Raw genomic sequence first — 5,947 nt, 5'->3', positions numbered from 1 at the left:
TACTCCATTACCACGGACAATGACACTCAATTTACAGACACAGGCTTTAGAAAGCTGGTGGCCGAATTAAAAATAAAGCACCAATTCACATCCGTAGAACACCCACAGGCTAATGGACAAGCAGAAGTTGCCAATAAAGTCATACTAGCTAGGAGGCTACAGGACGCAAAGGGAGCCTGGGCTGAAGAGCTCCCACAAGTCCTATGGGCCTATCGGACAACTCCACATTCCACCACAAAGGAATCACCTTTCTGACTGGCTTACGGAATGGAGGTAATGATACTGGTAGAGGTCGAAGAAGGATCTCCCAGAACGATCCTCTACAGTGAAGAAGCCAACTCCTAACTTCAAAGGGAAGAGCTCGACCTACTCTTAGAAGTCCGAGAAAAAGCTCGGATCAGAGAAAAAGCGTTAAAATGTCGCATGGCCTCAAGGTACAATCGAAAGGTAGTACAGCAAAGCTTCGCCAACAATGACCTCATCCTAATCCGAAATGATATTGGAACAAGTCGACCCAGAGAGGGAAAGTTAACGGCTAACTGGAAAGGACGTTACCGAGTCACAGAGGTACTAGGAAAGGACTACTACAAAGTGTCTGAACTCGAGGGGCGAGAGCTACCAAGGTCATGGCATGCCTGTAACCTAAGAAGGTATTATAGTTAAAAGGTAATAAAAGATCTTAGGGCAAAGGTGCACTCTTTTTCCTGAAAAAGGTTTTTTAATGAGGCACAAAGCCAAAATCTGCAAAATTACCTAAACTTAAAGACGGGTGAGAATCCCATGTATATATTTGCATATTTTCTATTTTAAATAAAGTTTTTTCAGATTTACCACAAATTCCCTTTATTAAGACGCATTAATCTAAAACGCAAAAATTCATCGCCTGATTATAAAGCTACAGATCGGCAAAAGTGAAAACCAAAATCACTATTCGATCGTGATAAGGCCGACGAAGATGAAAGCCGAATTCATCAAAGGTCGACCAAGAGAGGATCAAAATTGGCAAAGATGAAAAGCGACCAAAACAGAAATAATGCAAGAAGTTATAAAAAATGCGATCCATAGAAAGAGGTCTGACGAGGTCTTAGAAAAATGGATTGCTAAAAATAGCTTAGGATGGACCGACATAAAGAAGTCGGGCCAGACTAAACAAAGCAACAAAAAGTTATAAGAAAGTAATCCATAGAAAAGAGGCATGGCCAGCCCTGAAAATGGATTACTAGAAATTACTTAGAAGGGACTGACATGATGAAGTCAGCCCAAAAAAGCTACAAAAAAGTTATAAAAAAGTAATCCATATAAAAGAGACCTGGCAAGGTCCAAACAAAATGGATTACTAGAAATAACTTAGAAGGGACCGAGATGAAGAAGTCGGCCCAAGCCAATTAAAGCGACCGAGTTATAAAAAGTAAACCCAAGGGATTACTAAAAACAAAGACGGTCAGATGAAAGGCGTGTGATGACCGGATAATTTGTACGCTTTTTGGCATTGTTTTTAGTGTGTTTTTAGTATGATCTAGTTAGTTTTTAGTATATTTTTATTAGTTTTTAGTTAAAATTCACTTTTCTGGACTTTACTATGAGTTTGTGTATTTTTCTGTGATTTCAGGTATTTTCTGGCTAAAATTGAGGGACCTGAGCAAAAATCTGATTCAGAGACTAAAAAGGACTGCAGATGCTGTTGGATTCTGACCTCCCTGAACTCGAAGTAGATTTTCTGGAGCTACAGAAGCCCAATTGGCGAGCTCTCAACGGCTTTGGAAAGTAGACATCCTGGGCTTTCCAGAAATATATGATAGTCTATACTTTGCCCAAGATTTGATGGCCCAAACCGGCGTTCAAAGTCACCCTCAGAATTCCCAGCGTTAAACGCCGGAACTGGCACCAAAGTGGGAGTTAAACGCCCAAACTGGCATCAAAGCTGGCGTTTAACTCCAAGAAAAGTCTCTACACGAAAATGCTTCAATGCTCAGCCCAAGCACACACCAAGTGGGCCCGGAAGAGGATTTTTATGTCATTTACTCATCTCTGTACACCCTAGGCTACTAGTTCCTACATATAGGACCTTTTACTATTGTATTTTCATCTTTTGATCACTTTAGATCTCTAGATCATCTTTGGACATTTAGTTCTTAGATCATATCTGGGTAGTTATCTTTGTTTTGATGCTATCTTAGATCATTGGGAGGCTGGCCATTCGGCCATGCCTAGACCTTGTTCTTATGTATTTTCAACGGTGGAGTTTCTACACACCATAGATTAAGGTGTGGAGCTCTGCTGTACCTCGAGTATTAATGCAATTACTATTGTTCTCTATTCAATTTCGCTTGTTCTTGTTCTAAGATATCACTTGTTCTTCAACTTGATGAATGTGATGATCCGTGACACTCATCATCATTCTCACCTATGAACGTGTGCCTGACAACCACCTCCGTTCTACCTTAGATTGGGTGAATATCTCTTGGATTCCTGATACACGATGCATGGTTGATCGTTTGACAACCGAGCGCTCGCCTGACAACCGAGCCAGCCATTCCGTGAGATCAGAGTCTTCGTGGTATAGGCTAGAACTGATGGCGGCATTCAAGAGAATCCGGAAGGTCTAACCTTGTCTGTGGTATTCTGAGTAGGATTCAATGATTGAATGACTGTGACGTGCTTCAAACTCCTGAGGGCGGGGCGTTAGTGACAGACGCAAAAGAATCACTGGATTCTATTCCGGCCTGATTGAGAACCGACAGATGGATAGCCGTGCCGTGACAGGGTGCGTTGAACATTTTCACTGAGAGGATGGGAGGTAGCCATTGACAACGGTGAAACCCTTGCATAAGCTTGCCATGGAAAGGAGTAAGAAGGATTGGATGAAGACAGTAGGAAAGCAGAGAGACGGAAGGGACCAAGCATCTTCATACGCTTATCTAAAATTCCCACCAATGAATTACATAAGTATCTCTATCTTTATCTTTATGTTTTATTCGTATATCACCTATATCCATTTGAGTTTGCCTGACTAAGATTTACAAGGTGACCATAGCTTGCTTCACACCAACAATCTCTGTGGGATCGACCCTTACTCGCGTAAGGTTTATTACTTGGATGACCCAGTACACTTGCTGGTTAGTTGTGCGAAGTTGTGATAAAGAAGTGAGATTACAATTGAGCGTACCATGTTGATGGCGCCATTGATGATCACAATTTCGTGCACCAAGTTTTTGGCGCCGTTGCCGGGGATTGTTCGAGTATGGACAACTGACGGTTCATCTTGTTGCTTAGATTAGGTATTTTTCTTCAGAGTTCTTAAGAATGAATTCTAGTGTTTCAAGGTGATGTTCTTATCATCACCAAAGCTGATTGATCTTCATCAATTTAGCTCTTGAATGCAATGTCCTGCTGAAGCTTGTTCAGCCATGTCTAATTTCTTTAGACTGAAGCTTTAGACTAACATTGCATGATTCCTAGAATTCTCATTAAGAATTTTGATACCTTTATTTTCTTTTCCACTTAATTTTCGAAAAAGCACAAAAAAAATTTTTACAAAATCATAAAATCCAAAAATTTCTTGTTTGAGTCTAGTGTCTCATTTTAAGTTTGGTGTCAATTGCATGTTTTCTGTTCTCTCTGCATTCATGCATGTGTCTTCATTAATCTTCAAAGTGTTCTTGATGATTTCTTACTCTGATCTTTGAATTCTCTTGACTTGAGTGTTTATGTGTCTCATATGCATTCTCATTAGTGTCAGTAGTATACAAACTGCTAAGTTTGGTGTCTTGCATGCATTGTTATTTGATTTTAGTTGCATTTTGATTATTCCTCACTATTAAAAATCCAAAAATATTTTTAATTGTGTCTTTTCAAGTCAATAATACAGAGAATTGAAGATTCAGAACATACTGCAGAGGAATTATACAGAAAAAGCTGGGCGTTCAAAACGCCCAGTGAAGAAGGGCAAACTGGCGTTTAAACGCCAGCCAGGGTGCCTGGCTGGGCGTTTAACGCCCAAAAGGGTAGAGTTTTGGGCGTTAAACGCCAGAATGTGCACCATTCTGGGCGTTTAACGCCAGGATGGCACAAGAGGGAAGATTTTGTTTTCAAATCAAATTTTTTTAGTTTTCAAAATCTTTTCAAAATCAAATCTTTTTCAAATCAAATCTTTTCAATCAAATCTTTTTCAAAATCAACTTCTTTCTATTTTTAAGGATACTTGCTATCAATTAATGATTTGATTCAATATTTCAAGTATGTTGCCTTTTCTGTTGAGAAAGGTTTAATGTTTGAATCATATCTTTTCTTGTTAGCCAAGTTATTAATTTTTAAAATCAAATCTTTTTAAAATGTTTTTCAAATCATATCTTCTCAATCACATCTTTTTAAGACCAATCATATCTTTTTAATCACATCTTTTTCAAAATAGTTTTCAATCATATCTTTTTAATTTCTTATTTCAAAAATCTTTTTCAAAAATCACTTTACTTCTTTCTCAATCATGGTTTTCGAAAATCAATTAGTGTTTTTCAAAATGTTTCAAAATCCTTTACTTAAAATTTTCGAAAATTACTTCCCCCCTTCTCACATCCTTCTATTTATGGACTAACACTATTCCTTAATGCAAAATTCGAACTCCATCTTCTTTGATAAGTTCGAATTTTCTACTTCTGCCTTCTATTTTTCTTTTCCTCTGACACCTCAAGGAATCTCTATACTGTGACATAGAGGATTTCACATTTTCTTGTTCTCTTCTCTTTCTTATGAGCAGGAGCAAAGACAAAAGCATTCTTGTTGAGGCTGACCCTGAACCTGAAAGGACCTTGAAGCGAAAGCTAAGAGAAGCTAAGGCACAATTCTCTGTAGAGGACCTAACAGAAATCTTCAAAGAAGAAGAACACATGGCAGCCGAAAACAACAACAATGCCAACAATGCAAGGAAGGTGCTGGGTGACTTTACTGCACCTACTCCCGACTTCTATGGGAGAAGCATCTCTATCCCTGCCATTGGAGCAAACAACTTTGAGCTTAAGCCTCAATTAGTTTCTCTAATGCAACAGAATTGTAAGTTCCATGGACTTCCATTGGAAGATCCTCATCAGTTCTTAGCTAAATTCTTGCAAATCTGTGACACTGTCAAGACTAATGGGGTTGACCCTGAGGTCTACAGACTTATGCTATTCCCTTTTGCTGTAAGAGATAGAGCTAGGATATGGTTGGACTCACAACCTAAAGAAAGCCTGAACTCTTGGGAAAAGCTAGTCAATGCCTTCTTGGCAAAGTTCTTTCCACCTCAAAAATTGAGTAAGCTTAGAGTGGAAGTCCAAACCTTCAGACAGAAGGAAGGAGAATCCCTCTATGAAGCTTGGGAAAGATACAAACAATTAATCAGAAAGTGTCCCTCTGATATGCTTTCTGAATGGAGCATCATAGGAATTTTCTATGATGGTCTCTCTGAACTATCCAAGATGTCTTTGGATAGCTCTGCTGGAGGATCTCTTCATCTGAAGAAGACGCCTACAGAAGCTCAAGAACTAATTGAAATGGTTGCAAATAACCAATTCATGTACACTTCTGAAAGGAATCCTGTGAACAATGGGACTAGTCAGAAGAAAGGAGTTCTTGAGATTGACACTCTGAATGCCATATTGGCTCAGAATAAAATATTGACTCAGCAAGTCAATATGATTTCTCAAAGTCTGTCTGGAATGCAAAATGCACCAAGCAGTACTAAGGAAGCTTCATCTGAAGAAGAAGCTTATGATCCTGAGAACCCTTCAATGGAAGAGGTGAATTACATGGGAGAACCCTATGGAAACACCTATAATCCTTCATGGAGAAATCATCCAAATCTCTCATGGAAGGATCAACAGAGACCTCAACAAGGTTTCAACAATAGTAATGGTGGAAGAAACAGGTTTAGCAATGGCAACCCTTTTCCATCATCTTCTCAGCAACAGACAGA

The 5,947-nt window shown here is 39.1% G+C and overlaps 1 non-coding gene across 1 annotated transcript; it reads right to left on the bottom strand.

Moving 5' to 3' along the window:
- Positions 1-5,288: 5,288 nt before the first annotated feature.
- On the bottom strand, positions 5,289-5,396 carry LOC112793160 (small nucleolar RNA R71). The gene has a single exon (XR_003197867.1). It is a non-coding gene; the product is annotated as a small nucleolar RNA R71 (small nucleolar RNA).
- Positions 5,397-5,947: the final 551 nt, after the last annotated feature.

The sequence above is a fragment of the Arachis hypogaea genome, chromosome 3, assembly GCF_003086295.3.
Source record: "Arachis hypogaea cultivar Tifrunner chromosome 3, arahy.Tifrunner.gnm2.J5K5, whole genome shotgun sequence".
Classification (NCBI taxonomy): Eukaryota; Viridiplantae; Streptophyta; class Magnoliopsida; order Fabales; family Fabaceae; genus Arachis; species Arachis hypogaea.
Note: the sequence above shows the minus strand (reverse complement) of the source record. Positions and strands in the feature narration are given on the sequence as shown.